Raw genomic sequence first — 16353 nt, 5'->3', positions numbered from 1 at the left:
ACAGTTTTTAAGCAGCAGTAACGAAGAAACTCGCGGAGTCATGATTTTCAACATGGTGCTTTCAAGCCGTGTCGCTGAGCCAAAATTGACCAAGCTGGGATTTGAACTGCTTCCGTATCTCGCTTATTAACAAAAATCTAACTCCCTCTGACTACCATCTATTTTAGAAACTCCTAGACTTTCCTGACAGGACGAAAATTTGAGCTAAATGAATGGGGCCATATAGGAAATAAAGGATTATTTTGAAAGCGTCGAAGAAACCCATTTCCTCGAAGGAATCGCGAAGCTGGAGAAATGTTTGGACAAATCCGTTGAACTTGGAGAGAACTAATATACAAATATAAAGTACCTTAAAAAACTCAACATTATTTTCTTTAATGGTAGTCACAGTTACTTACCAAACAACCCCTCATACTTCTATCAAATTAGTTCATGGTTAATTCTGTGCACTCTGATAGAGGTTTGGTTTGCACTTTATCAGTGAAACAACGCTTTACAGTTCATTTGCGATTTTGATTTTCGGCTTTCCTTCGGTACGTTTGTTATGGTACTCGAAAGTAGGAGAGAGAGGGAAAAAAAAGGAAGCATCAAGGATTAAAATGTATCAAATCATCAGGAAAGAAAAGCGCAAAACTGCCATATTCTATGTAGTATCCAATATTCCATTCGTTGAAGTGATGGTATTGCTCAATATGGAATAGACACAATGGCACAATACTTTTATTATCCCATTATTAATTGCATTTTGTAACCACTATCTTTTCTTATTTAGGTAGTTTTTATCTATGTTAAGTTTTGGTCACTTTGAGGCTACAAGGAAATTAAACAATAAGTGAATAACTAAAATGCTGTTAGTAAAAGCGTAAGTATTACCCCCCAAAAATGTTGAAGAACATTCATAGTAAGTAGAACAAAAAGTGTGATCACTTTTCATAATTCAGCGGACCGTCGCTAAGGTGGCACTAGCGACGCTGTAGACTCATAATGTAGCTATATGCGTCTTTATGTAGTATAGGAAAAATGTTCTTTTCTTTCTTTTTTCACTTGGTCATTAATAATCTACTTGTATGCTATAAACAACATATGTGGTTGATAAACTACTACGAAAGATAAAGCAAACCTAAATCTAGTAAATAATAAAAGTCAAGTATCACAATTAGCCTCTTTAGAAAGTTTTCGATTTAATTTCACAAAGCTTCTACTTTTTTAGTTTTTCCGAAGAAAAATTCTGTGCGTCATATAATGAATCAATAATTTAGGTAATTGTCCTCACTGTGGTCAAGATAACATCTCAATTCTAATTTTTTTCCCAAAAATATTTCCTGTGTTGTCAAGACATTCGTAAAAGAAAGTCACCCTAAACAGAACTGGCAGCACACAACTTGTGATTTTTTCTTTTTCGTTGTAGGAAAACATAATAGACACTTTCTGAAGGATAAGTTAAAATTGGGACATTGTCAAATACGTAATATTTTAACTTAGTTAAAAATGCATTGATTTTTATTGGTGTATTTTCAGTGCGGAGGGATTTGTTACAAAGTAAGCGCTATAGTGAACTAAGTGATAGACCAAGCATAAGTTAACTGCACAGTTTTCTTCACTTACGACTACCCCATTTTCCCAGTGAAGGAAAACCATCTTTTCTTAATGGATGTTTCAACTGCATATTAGGTAGTTTTTTTTTTTTTTTTTTTTTTTCCTATTCCATTGGCTAGAAAACGCATTTGATTTTCGAAGGAAGTACGTAGAAGAAGGGTTTTGTTTTTTTTTTTTTTTTTTTTTTTGGCTCACAGTTCTAAGTGCTTTCTTAATACGAACATACATGCACTGCAGAAGCTGTAATTGTATAAAATGTGTTGTGGTTGGGTGGTCACCACAGCATAAAAGTCTCAATATTCAGAAATGACTGTCTAATGGATCTGAATTGAGCTTTCCAGTTAAAACACGCTTTTATAATTATCTTCTACCTCATAAACATTTTAATGTTCTGTAATGTTATTAGTAAAGACTTGTTATTAGTTCTTCTTTCAGAGTCAGAAGTGTTGAGAACAGAAAAAATGTTAGTGAGGAATGCGAAGATAGGTTTTTGTACAAAGCTTTCGTAGGGACGAAAGTTAGGAGCATCTGCAAGGCTATTTAAATCTCATGTGAACAGTTCAATACTTTCACAGCCTTCGAAACTCTACGAACCAAATTCACGTAAATATTTTAAAGTAACAGTGATGTTCGTGGTAAAAAGTTCAAAATGTGAGACTTTTGTTTTTCTCTCAAATGGTCTCAGGTCTATACTACGAGGTATCTCAGGTCTGTACTACGAGGAATTGATGGGTGTTTCTTAATAAGAAACTTAAATTTTGTCAGGAAAGTAATTTATAATGCATTTATATATACATATATATACTGTACTAGGGTGTAGCGAAAAAATAAACTTTTCGAGTATCGAATTCTAATAGGGGTCAAAAGTTGCGTATTCGAGTGCTAATCAATGGAAAAATAACGAAAAAGTTACACTTTGGATCTTTAGTTCGCGCAAACGGCCTCAATTTGAAAAAAATGACAAAAAAAAATGACACAAAAAAAGAAAAAACAAAATTTATCTTTACACAAGGAGTATACAAATTACTTTTCTCTTTCATTTCTCTCTTTTTTTGTACAGCTTTTTTTTCTGGATCTCCTTCTTCGCCTGCGTCTCTCTCTTTCTCTTCTTCACCTATGTATCAACCGTTCGTTTTAATTCTTCAGACTTCCTTCCATCATTCCTTCTTTTGTATCTTTTCTTTCAATTTAACCTCTACCTTTTTTTTCTTTTTTTTCTTCCTTGACTGATTCTTTCATCTCTTCACCTTCTCTTTTATCTTTACGCATCTCTCTTGTTCTACTATCTACTTCTCTGTATTGTTTTCCTTCTGTTTCTTTCTTTCGTAACTTCATTTTCTACGCTCACCTGTTTACCATATTTGCTTCGGACTTCTTCTATTATTTCTATTCTGTCCTTTTCTTCTATTATTGTTGACCTAGTAGGTATTCCCTGACTCATATTAAAGTGTTTCGTTTCTTCTACCGGGTTGTGGGTGTGGCGTCTACAGACCTGATTCCTCTTCTATGGATTTTCATGTTCAAGATTCTCGTGTTTTACCTCTGAATTTCGTTTTACCAACTGAATTCGAATAGTTACCAGTGGACATATATTCTTCTCTATATTAGCTACTTGAATGGAGCTTAACAAAAATCTCCATTGAATTAAAGTTTTGTTCACCTTCTACATTCTTACTTGCTTCTATGTCATCAAATGCTTGTTGTAATTCAGCAAGGGTGAAGGTCTTGTCTTCCATCTGAATGTCTTCATGTAACTCATTGATTCTTCTTTCGTACCTATTCGTGTTTTTTTTACAGTACTGTGCAAAATGATTATATTCTTTGGAATTCCTACATTGCGCACATCTAGCTGGACATTGATATTTAAGGTGTTGTTTTCCGCTTGCTACACAACGATATTGATAACGTCCATATTTTACCTGTGACATTGTTTTTGAACGGAACCTCTTGGTTTCGTGTATTTTGTCTCGGAACGATTTCTGTATCTTTCGATGACCTGTTGCAGCATTCATTTGTAGCGAGAAAAAAAAAATTTTGTACACTGATTTAACAATGCACATCGCATGGATATAGCAAATCAGGTAGAATTGCTGGAAAAGGAAGTAACCGTATTTTATAAATTGGATTCAAGAGTGGAACAAGTGAATGCTGCAGTTCTAACCCCATTATTGGCCTTTGGTGACTTACAGATCGCTACATATTTCAAATATTGGTGCTTTCCTGTTTGGCTGATCGTATTTTCTCTTTGTCGGTGTGAGGTTTCATTTGCTCCTTGCGACCTTCTTTTTAGTAGTTCGTGTGCAGAAGTCACTTTTCTTTCAATTTGCGTCTTATATGGTGAAGATGTCAGTATCGCACTCCCTCCATTTCTTCTGGTTCATGACGCTAAACATCTCTTGCAATTTTCCGACAATGATGATAACTGTTCATTAATGGAGAGCTCTTTACTAGTTGATGGACGATAAGGTTCTGATTTCTCGGTAATATGTGGAAAACGTGGATGAGCTGCAGACGACGAACAAGAAGTAACCTCCTTTTCCTCAACCGCTGCCGAAGTTGAAGGTTGTGGGTCTTCACAGGTAGGCCTAGCATAACATCTTGGAACACGAATCATGTTTGTGGATAGATAGTCGGTGTCTGTGAATATCTGAGGGTTCAGTGAATATATTCCGCTGCACGCAAAATCAACTGAGAACAATGTCCATGCGACAAATCTTTCAATATGCCTCTGAAACAAGTTGCACTACACGGTATTCGGTTATCTTTACTCCAGCATTCTTGCACATATACAGCGAACAAGCTTCATTGTATGTGCCGTTAAATGATTTTATAGAACACCTGTTAGTGGTATGTGGAGCAGTAGTGAGCAGTGAATACTGTAATTCCTCGCATATTGAATCACTTTTATTTTCTTATTAGGGGAAGGATGACAGAATTTCGCAAAGTGTTCCAACCAAGTTAAAAAAAAAAAAAAGTTTCATACGTTATCCGACCACACGTATCACACGTTACTATGATCTACAACAATACTCTTGGGTGGAGCATCAACCATCTGTCTCACTCATTCTCTGATACGGAAATATGAAGAAGGGTGATACAAACTGACCACGGTATTCGGTTATCTTTACTCCAGCATTCTTGCACATATACAACGAACAAGCTTCATTGTATGTGCCGTTAAACGGTTTCATAGAACACCATTGCAGAACATCAATGTTGTATTCCAACCTCTTTCGACAGAAGCCAACTTGCCCACAACTTGTTTCCTTTTTTTTACATATCACTGTGGGATTAACATGAACACACGATACACCAGTCTCACCCACGTTCAATATTCGTGACGGTGGAAAAGAATATTTCATCATCAATGTGCACTAATTTGTATAAAACTTTGCAACTTCTTGAAAGTTGTTGTTCTCAATATACTTATAGACAAATCGGGCTGACACTTCATAAACTTGTAGTAAACATCTTTCAGAGCACTCTGTTTGTCTTCGTTGAACCTGTGATTGATTTTTAGTTCTTCAGCTAAGTCAAACTAGCTTCAGGTATTCTTTCCATGATAATGGCATTAAGCGATCAGCTAACTGTTTTACATGCCACTTCAGCTCTTTTTCATACATATCGGGAAAAGTATTTTTGAATCTCCTAACTTACGTGCAATACGTAATTTCATTCCTTGCTTTCGCTGTGACAGTCTGTCTTTTACCAAATATGTTTGTTTGAAGTGTCTACGTGCAGTACGAGCCAAGAAAAATGATTGGGACGGGTGCTCTGATAGTAGCAATTCACCAAAAAGTAAAAGACGTAGATGCCAAACCAAAATATTTAACGAAAAGTGTTTCGTTTAAAAGTGGCTTCTTTTTCAATAATGCATCCAAAGAAATAGAAATTGATATCATTTTCTGTTTGAAATTTTGGAGTTGACCCCTGTGGAGGTATTCCCGCTACGCCACTGGATATAAAAATATCATTTGATTCTTCACACACGATTTGGTTATTCATTTTTTTTTATTTCAAGTGTCTACGTGCACCACGAGCCGAGAAAAGTGCCTGGAAAGGGTGGTCTGTTACACTCTACACGGTGAGGCAAACTTTCCTTAGGCGTTGTGCTACGTGCATCGAGGTTGATGGTTAATGGTCGTCACTTTGTGCAGTTACCGTGAGCTTTGGTACGTACAGTGCAGCAGTAGTTTGTTTCTAATAAACGTTACATACTCAGATGTAGTGTTATGCATAATAAAGCAGGTTACATCGACTTTGATAAACACATTTCCTATTGAAACTTGTACTTGTTCCCACAAATTGTTGTAACTTCAAGACAGCGTGGCGCTTAAATTATTCCTTTTTTGACCTTCGGTTTCCCATCTCAAAATACGATATTGGAGCACTCAGTTACTTGTATAAATTTGACCCAAGAGGTTATGGACACCCTATATGTATATATATATATACAACATCTGAAATTTATCTAATTTTATTTTATTACCAGCTGCATTCCAAATGTGATACTGTTTCTCACGAATTCCTAATGTTTTCCATACTTTATTTGACCGACTTCCTTGAAAAGTGAAACTTATTATTCTGACACCTGGTTATTCCAACAATATTTCTTGAATTAAAATTTTTGTCAGAATATCCAGGGGCGCATATTTACTAATATATAGGGTGTCTTCCCATCTCACCTAACGATTTGTCAACTACTGATGTCTCTAAGATAAGAATGTCCGCCATTTAAGGCGAGATGAGAATTCCCATCTCGCCTAAAATTTCGGCAAAATGCAAGGAAAGAATTTCTGTACTAAAGAGGGAATTCCTGTACTAGCGTTTTAAGCACTGTAAAATCATACGCTCATTTCAGAAAAGAAATACTCTATGTATTAATCTTTCGTACAAAGAAAATCAATAACCTAGTTTCAGTTTGTTCCCAGCGCTTATACTCTGCAAGTAAGTCACAGCCATGTTTAACTAGAACAATATCATAAAGAATACCTGCTACTTTCATATATTAGCAGCACAATTCATTAAAAGTATACAGGGTATTTCAAAACAACACCGTCATTGTTTGGGAGGTGATTCCTTACACTAAGACAAGACAAAAAGTATAGATCAACCTGGGTGCACAAATGCTTCCTTTTGACGCTATGACCAACCAAAAATCTGTCGGAAAAAATGCAAAAACAGCCATAACTCGAGAACAAAATGTCGGATCGAAGTCTAGTAAAAGGAAATCTTGATTATTTTTAGTCGTACATTCCATTAACGCACAATTCGACGTGGTGAAGGTGAGACGCAGGGGTGATTAAAAAAATTAAGAATTCCTGGGATATTATATCAAAAGTTGACTGAGGAAAATTGGCTAAAATCAAGTACATCACGTCAACGAACAAAAATCGTTCGTTGACGTTCGCTACATTGTCCAAGTTAGAAGAACACTGTTAGAATTCATAAAAAGCAGAGATACACATGTTTGATTAATCTAGTTTGCCTGAGAGCAGAATAAATTTTCCGAGGGGGAACTGCCCTTCCAATGGACGTATTCTCTGAGCGTATGACTTATCGATTTTGGAAAATACTAATATATATATATATATATATATATATATATATATATATATATTGCAGGTGGAAGTTAAAAAAAATATATAATAATAATAATAATAATAATAATATGGAAGAAAGTAGAAACGCTTTCAAAGTTTTGACTGGAAGACCAATCGGAAAACGACCGGGAGGACAATATTAAGATGGATCTCGCAGAGATAGGAATACAAAGTAGAAACTGGATCCAGTTGTCTAAGGATAGAAGTCAGTGGAGAGCTTTTGTGAACGCGGCATTGAAGCTCCGGATTCCATAGGCCATAGAGTTAGTTTTGTTATTTAATAATAATGTAATAGCCCCCAATTTGTAAGTTAAAAAAATATTATTATTTATGTAAGTTACCTTTCTTTTTTGATGAAATTAATTCGCTCTCAAGTTGCAGGTAATATATTAACTTCCAATCAAACTTTTATAAGAATTGAACCCTCAATCCTTAGTAAACCACAACATTAACGTCCGAATACGTGCTCGTAAACTTGTCTAGGAAAGTTCATATCTCAGAGAAATAAATAAAATTTAAGGAATAAGTAGGAGATAAACTTTTATTACCAAAATAATGCTATAAAAGGAGTTTGGGTTGCTTGGCTAATTATAAACGCCACTTTCGTCCTTAATGTACTTACCCTGCTCACCTTCCCCAATAATTAATGGACAGGACAAGGAGCTGCTAATTCTCTATAATACCTATTTCATAAAAATTCAAGATTTCATCTAATCAGTCTTGGGTTTTGCGGAAAATACTGATTACAGTACTCACTCTACTCTGCCCCGTACTCCTTACTTTCAAAGGCTGGACCCCGACTCAAAGGCACAGTCTGGCTTACACCTGATTGGAGACTCTGGAAACGAATCCTCCATAAAGGAAACTAAGTAAACTGCAAGGATAGGTTAAGTTTGTGGGTTAGGTTTGTCATCCTTCTCTCCTAACCCGGACTTCAAGTTCCCAGCACTCAAGGAATGTGTAATAGGTAAAAAGCTCACTCTTATACTTTCAGACACGAAAGTCGCCATGAGAAAATTACTATTCGATAACACCACCAATATATGCTGGAATCGTCTTATTAGGGACTCTAACCCAAATGTATCAGGATTCTTTACATAAAATCCTTCACCATTAGGCGATATTTAGCTACCTAAGTCTGTACAAGCTCTCTTACTCACGTGACAGACTCCATAAGATAGCTTTCATATGTCTTCTAAAACAACAATTAATCCAATAGCTTTCTTTCAGACGTACGATTATAAACTAAATAAAACTCATAAGCATCTTAAATCCCTATCTTGGATTTCCTATTTTACAGCCGAAGTTTACTTACTTCAGCGGGAAAACTGTATTTTAACGGACCTACTCATCCAAATTACAAACAGTGGCAAAGATAACGGAAAATTTCTACAACACAGTTCACTTATTGCCTTGTAGAGGCTGGCCGAAACAACCGAGACCTTGACAGCTAGGACTCTAGCTAGACACAGCAACAAACAATAGAGTAGCTTCTCTTTTTATACGTTTTGACCTGCACAAAAAAAAAAAAAAAAAAAAAAAAACTTTAAAAAATCGCTTCGAAACAAAAAAAAAAAAATCAATGCAAGCCAGTTGGGTGAAAAGAGAGTAGAGGAAGTGGACTAACATGGCATTCCATTCGATAGCCTCGTAACAGGCTCCTAAAAGTTTAGAAGAAAAAACTAACAAGTGATAATAACTTATGAATCTAACTAACTAGAACGAATATAATTTGAAAATACCTAAGTTGGGATTAATTTTTAACATATATTTATATACAGTAACTTACAATATGAATAAAATAACCACAACAGGATTATAAAATGCAATGTATTTGGATAAATATGTTTCAGACCTGGAAAAGTTACCTTAAAATTAAACATATTGTCGTTATAAGAATATTTATACACTACTTAAATATATTTATAATAATAATAGCAAGATCAACTACCTTGCACAGGTGAGAGCACATCTGTAAGTGTAACTATTAAGAATGCGTTGTATTTTGTAACCAATCCATTACTTTAACCTCTCTCTTATCTTTCTTTCTTTCTTTTTTTCTTTTATTTAATGTATGATATTTCCTTAGTGTGTTTACATTCCTGAACTAATTCACTATTGAACTTACTATCATACAAACTTCTAACTTTATTATACATGTCATCTGACTGTCTTTTCCGTCTTTCTCTTATAACTTCTCCCAGTAGAAATTTCATACACACTTTCGTTCGTGGTGCCCTTCCACTTTTCATGCCCTAATATTCCCGAATTACGTAAAAGTTAAGAATCAGTGACAACACTAGAGGGGAATAGGAGGACGAGCGTCCGTCCCCGCAGACATTGTATTATGATAGGTGAAATCTTATAAAATTATCCTTTTCGTACATAAAAATTTGCTGTCTCCCATTTTTTTCTCTCCCTCCTCCTTACCTCCACCCAATTAATTAAAACTGGCGTTGTCACTGTTAAGAATCTTTCAGTGAGTTCCTGTATCAATTTAATCCAAATTTAAAATACTTTTACTGAATATTTTATAAGTTAAGAAATAGTTATTGACTCAGTGAAGCAATCGATGCAATTTAGGTCACTATTGTTGACTAAGTAGGTCTTCTAGAAATGACCTTGAAACATCTATTTAATAGTAATGTGAAACATCCTAATACGAAGGATGCTCAATACATATCCTCACATATTAATGTCTTGACCTTATCAAATATTAATTGAAGTAACCTGTGCTATTTTTCGACGCACTATCCTGCCACTACGTTTTTTTTTTTCACCTGGCTATAAGCATATTTACTCAGTTATTGTAGAATTATTTTCCCCATCCCTCCATCAATAGAAAATTGTCTGAACCATTTGTCCTTAATGCGACTAACATTGCTAAAAGATTCATGAATCGAATCTAGTTCGTACCTTCAGCATTTCTTATAATCAACCTGCAACTGTAATTTTCAGCCCTTCGAAAATTATGAGTCACATAGACTCCCTCTTCCTTACAAATAATAGCAACAATAATTCAACGTATTAAAACTTACCTTCATGGTGATCCATCGACAAAATGTGAGCAATCCCTGAAAAATGAAATGAAATAGGTCTATTTCAGTTTTAACGATTCACGATTATGCTGTTTAGGCTAAGGGAGACAGTGATTAAAACAAGTGAATGATGATGAAAGATATGGTGGAATAACAATGTGGAAGGAAATTGGAGTATCCCGAGAAAACCCACACACGATACAATGGTGTCCACCACAAAATTACTTGGCTGGGGATCGAACCAGGGACCCCACGTACTAAACGCAAAGTGTTTACCGCTGAGTCACTATGTCCCCCCAATCCCTGAGAGACACGGACAACCAGTTAAGAATAACTTACTTAGAATAGCACATGCTAAAAATATGGATAAATCCACAATAAATCTAAACAACCCATCCATACAGCTAGTCAACAAAACAAAATTTTAGATATTTAATAGATCAACACTTCACATGGAGTAATTATATTGAAGCAACTATACATGAACTAAATCCAAGGCTATATGCTCTAAGAGTGCTAAAAGAAACTTTAACTCTAAAAGGCTTAATACAAATTTACTATGGGTCCATATAATCTATCATAAAGTATGGCATCCTATTTTTGGGTAACGCAACTGAAAGCAAATCTATATTTATTAAACAAAAACAGACCATCCGTACCATTGCAAAGTTACATTACACTACAAGCTGCAAATCGCATTTTAAAAAGTTAAAGATATTAACAATTCCATCTATTTATGTATATGAAGCATTCGTTTTCAGTCTAACGCAAAATCAAGATGAAGCGAAAGATCATTACAATATAGTGTTAAAGAATATCTAGGAATATATGTATAACGATGTACAATATTTTATCTATATGTACAATCACTTCTGTAAATCATTTTATGTTTGTTGTATAATCTTACATCAATACTATGTACAGTCATGTCCAAAATGATTGTCGTATATCTATAACTGTCTTCTTGTAAGAATATAATTTGATAATGATTTTGCGGGGCACTTTTAACAATGATACTCTGTGTATAATCGGGAAATGTATATTTGTGGTAAATTTCATAGGAAAATAATTATAAATACGAAAATTAGAATGAGTAACACAAAATGTAACTAAATGGACAAGAAAGACTTAGTTTCGTTTTATTGTTCTAATTTACTGCTCTTTTGACATGAAATCTGCCACATACATGTCTTTGCCGATTATACACATACTAACGTTATAATACCGGGCGAATTCGTTATCAAATTATATTCCTACAACAACATATTTATAGACATGCGACAATAATTTTGGACATGAGTGTACATGTGAACTGAACCCTCCAAATACCATGTATTGGTTAGATGGAGTAAATAAATAAATAAATTAGAAAAGCGTACTTTCTGTTTCCCAACGAAGGAAACTCGACGAATGCCACATTGTGACCGTTTATACTTCGTGTTGGATCAAAAGAGCCAATATATTTCAGTCAAAAATTTTGGGTCTTATGAATAAAGTGGAGCAAGGTGAGCATGCTCTAGTATTTGTGAAGTTTACTCCTTTTGGTATGAATAAAGAGGAGCAAAGAGATCATGCTCACGGAGAGGTTACTCAGTGCTGGAGCATGGTCTGAAAACTATCGAGCATGCTCACATTTCATATGAATAAAAAACGAGTTCGTGCTCGCACTTCGGATTACTGTCGCCAAAAATCTGGAGTCACCTCATTAGCTGACTCAAGCCGTGCAGTGAAGGTGTGTTGTGAAAATGGCTGCATTTATGAATTTACAACGACGTAAAATATACAAGGAGCTTAGAAACACGTGGGAAGTGGACTATAAAACTCTGTATCGCTTTGATCAAGAAAACGTGGAGTGGTTAAGCGATTATTTCCTAGGTGCAACAAATGAAACTAGAGGCGGGGCACTTACTAACGAACAGAGAATGCGAATTTTTTTTTTTTTTTTATATAGATATTTGAGTGATCCAGGGTTTCAAAGTGGGGTAGGGGAGGATATAGGTGTGGATCAGAGTACGGTGTCCGTGACATTTGCAAATGTTCTAGACAAAATAATCGAAAAGGCTCCTCTGTGGATAAAATTCCCAACAACTGTTGCTGAACAGCAGGCAGAAATGAATAAGTGGCGCCAAAAATACAATTTTCCCTTTGCCATCGGGGTCATCGATTGCACAGATATGGAAATTAAACGACCTCATGTACACGCGGCGGAGTACATAAATCGTAAAGGACGTTTCACCTTGAATGTTCAAGCCACTTGTAGTTGTAACGAGGAATTCACGAGCGTTGATGCTTCCTGGCCAGGTTCGGTGCACGACTCCCGAATATGGATGAATTCAGCTGTTCGTGTGGTCATGACCGAAAACAGGTCAGGAGCCTTGCTTCTGGGCGACTCTGGATACGCCATTGCTCCTTGGCTTATGACTCCTTTCCAAAATCCAGCTACAGAAGGAGAAAGAGAATTCAACAACTGCTTCAAAGGAGAACAAGTTATAATAGAAAGATTCTTCGGTCAAGTCAAGCAGCGATCCCCTATACTGGAAAATAAAATACGATTGGCGACAAACAAAGTGCCTTCGGTGATTCTAGCCTGTTTTGTCCTTCATAATGTGGCTAAATATCTGAAAGACGGCGAGTTTTACATTGTTGAGAGAGCGTTTGAAGACGATGACGACATGGAAGAGGATAACGAGGGCATCCCGCGCGTGGGACAACGTGGGCAACAAAGGAGAAATGAAATTGCCAGGATGATAGTTGGTCATTAAAATGTAAGAACTTTCATGAAAAGTACAGTTTATTTACAGTAGTAGTTTGTCAAATACTTGATATAAAATATTCATGTTATACTACAGACCTAGTAATCCTTATAAATCTTATAGCATCTATGAGGTTTTATAGAACAGTTCAACACAAATTTCTTGAAATAAATGTCTCTCTCTTTTTCTTTTTTTTTTTTTTTTTTTTTTTTGGTTTCATTTATATCTGTTGACACTTCTTAAAATAAATGACAATACATGCTATTCTTTTAAAAATAATATAGCTGAAATAAGTGCAGTTGCATAACCTGTTATGACGAACAAATATGTAAAAATAAATTACAAGTGGAAATAACATGGAGTAAGCGTGTTCTGCTCTAATTGTTGTTTTGTACCTGTGCTAGCACCAGCATTGCCGGCTTGAGCTAACATTTCTCTCTTTTTTCTGGATAATACTCCCTCTGCTCCTTTAGAGTGGCCAATTGCTGCAATAATACGAGCCTTTGTGGCTCAGTTACTGACAATTTCTTTGTTTCCTCTGTTTCATATTTTTCAAGTACTGTTGATGCCGATGACTTTTGACGGCGAGATGCTGGCGGTGTAGGAGGTGGTGGAATTGTTTTACTAGAATCGAATGACTCGGCAGACGTAGAAGCTTCGTTCCGGATAAGACTCACACCACAGCTTACGGCTACTTTAAACAACAAATGAAAAGAAGCTTATTAAAACCTCATTCAAGTCTATTTATTGTTGTCTTTAATCGGCACAATCAAGAGCCCTTGGGAGCGAAATTAAACTACCGCTAATTTTACCGTTTTACTGTACTATTTTCAAAATCAATAAAATTAGTCGAAAAGTGTCAAGTGGGTCCCCTAGACAATGGTATGTGATACCGTTATCATAAGTCACTCAGCTGCTTTCGTTTTGCAGGCATTGGTAGCCCTGCAAAAATATGCTGGGCCTATAAATAGTTGCAAAACAAAATCAGCTGACTCATGAACGCTAACACATGCTAAATAGTATGGGGCCCGCTTGACACTTTTCGACCAATTATATCTATTTTGAAGGTAGTACAGAAAAACGGTAAAATTAGCGTAAGTTTAATTTCCCTATCCATTGCCGTAACTTAGAATTTTTCCTGGGGGGGAAGGGGCAAGCACTAATATTTGGGCCCCCTAGAGAAAATTCGGCCCCCTATTATTTCAAGTTCATTTCATATATGCAGTAACAAAATGTATTACAATGCCCCCCCCCCCGTCCAACGGCAAGGAGCTTCCCTGGGGGTCCTAATAGTAGACATTTTACTGCAATGGCCCACGTCTCATTTTTGTATAATTAACTTTTTTGTGCTAGTTTGTGTTGAACCATTTTTATTCTTCATTTATAATTTATTTTATAATTAATTTCACTTATTCGCACGAAGGCGCTTCAAATGCCTCCGTGGCCTCTATGGGTTCATGGACCCCAGATAAGAACTACCGGGACTCTATTGTGAATGATTATACATAACAAAAATAGCATATATGACGTTATACTAAATTATGCTTACCTTCAGTCTTATTAATAACGGGATTGGTATCACCGTCCATTAGTTCCAGTAGTTTTTTCTCCCACTCATTCAATTCTATAGGCTTATTTCCTGTCCTCCTCAGGTCAATTTTTCTTTTAAGCCTGGTTTTCATGTTATTACATTTCTTGTTCAACTGCGTTTCAGTTATAGGAATACCGAATGATTCTTCATATTTTTTCCTGATGGTGGAAAAGGCAAACGCTTTCTCTGCTCTTGCATCCGGCAACATGGAATACTAAATATGATGGGATACTGTTTTATAATGTCCACAAACGCTGACAAAGATTCATCCTTTTTCTCAAACTCGTCTTCCCCCATATCACTCATTTTTACCGCTGTTCTTACCACGACACCTGACAGACTGCTTGCTTCGTCGTCCCAGCGCGGAGTGGAGCAACCTCTATGAGCATGCTCGGCTTCTGCAAGAGTAAGCTCTCAAAACTATTGATAGTTTTTTATTCATACGAAATTTTTAGAGTTTGCTCACGAATAGAGCATGCTCATCTCAAGTGAGCAGAGTCTAGGCTCAATTTTATTCATACCACCCTTTGTGTTCCCTGATCCAAAAGCTAATTCTTGGCCAAGATCGCAATGTTTTGATTCTTTTTTTTTTATCATTCCTAAAATTTTTGGCCAGGATCACGATTTTTTAAATCAATTTTTTAATATCATTCCTAAAATTCTTTTATAATGGTTTTTCACACACAGTATTTACTAGACCGATACATCTGTCAGAATTATACTGCTTCCTCCAAAGTAGGGACACGGTGGCTTAGTGGTAGAGCGCTTAATTCTGGTATGGGATGGACCTCGTTTGAACCCAGACTATAAAAGTTCGTGGTGGATACCACCGTACTCGTGAGTATTTTCGGGATTATCCTGTTTTCTCCTACATTCTCGTTTCAAGAATAATGTCCCAATAATTAGCTTCCCTCTATTATCTTCCTCCATTATTGGATCGGATTTGATTTAGCATCCCTTCGGTAGCAAAGTTATATTGGACATGGAGTTGTGGGTTAACGTGAAATCCGAACCCTTGCACTCTCGCAGGGAATCGGAGCCGGGTCTCCTATGCCAAAGTCGCATACGCTACCCACATAGCCTTGAATGATCTCTCTGTCTTCATTAGCCTAGAATTCATAACATTTAAACGTTATGGACTTCATATAATTTCAGAGCTCCTTGTGGCTAAGCAGTTAGCGTACGCGTCTTTGGCGTGGGAGACCCGGATTCGATTCCCGTCAGGAGCTCATGTGGTTCGGATTCCACGTTAATCAGTAGGTTCATGTCTCATATAGGGCTGCTGAAAGGGACGTTAGACTTAAAATAAACTCAATTCACATAACTTCAGTTCTTCCTCGATAGCCAATTCTGTACTGAGACAAAGTAGATCATCAAATATGTGTATCTTTCCTTTTTCGAATTCTATCGATGTTCTTACAACTTGGACCACGTTCTAATAATTTCGTTAGTTGTTATATCCTATTTAATTGTAGTTAATTTGTCTCAATCAACGTTTGATAAAATATCTCAGGAATTCTTCAATTTCTTTGGGGAGACCTTTTACCACATCGAGTTGTGCAAATATGTAAGCTACGGCTAATAATATTTCTGAGACGTTCCCTTTTCCTCGACTTCGATTTGACATTTGTTTCTCGAGTTATAGCTTTTTTTGCATTTTCCGAAAGAGTTTCGGCTGGTCATAGCACCAAAAGGAAGCATTTGTGCACCCAGGTTAGTCTATACTTTTTGTCTTATCTTGGTGTCAGGAATCAGCTCCCAAACGTTATCGA

General features: G+C 36.1%; 1 protein-coding gene across 1 annotated transcript in view; it reads left to right on the top strand.

The window, feature by feature from the left end:
• The window catches only part of LOC145687324 (uncharacterized), a 213524-nt gene that overhangs the window by 98836 nt on the left and 98335 nt on the right, over positions 1-16353 (top strand). The gene's annotated exons all lie outside the window — the stretch shown is intronic.

Source organism: Thermobia domestica, chromosome 6, assembly GCF_964235325.1.
Source record: "Thermobia domestica chromosome 6, izTheDome1.hap1.1, whole genome shotgun sequence".
NCBI lineage: Eukaryota > Metazoa > Arthropoda > Insecta > Zygentoma > Lepismatidae > Thermobia > Thermobia domestica.
This window is presented reverse-complemented; position numbering and strand designations above follow the sequence as displayed.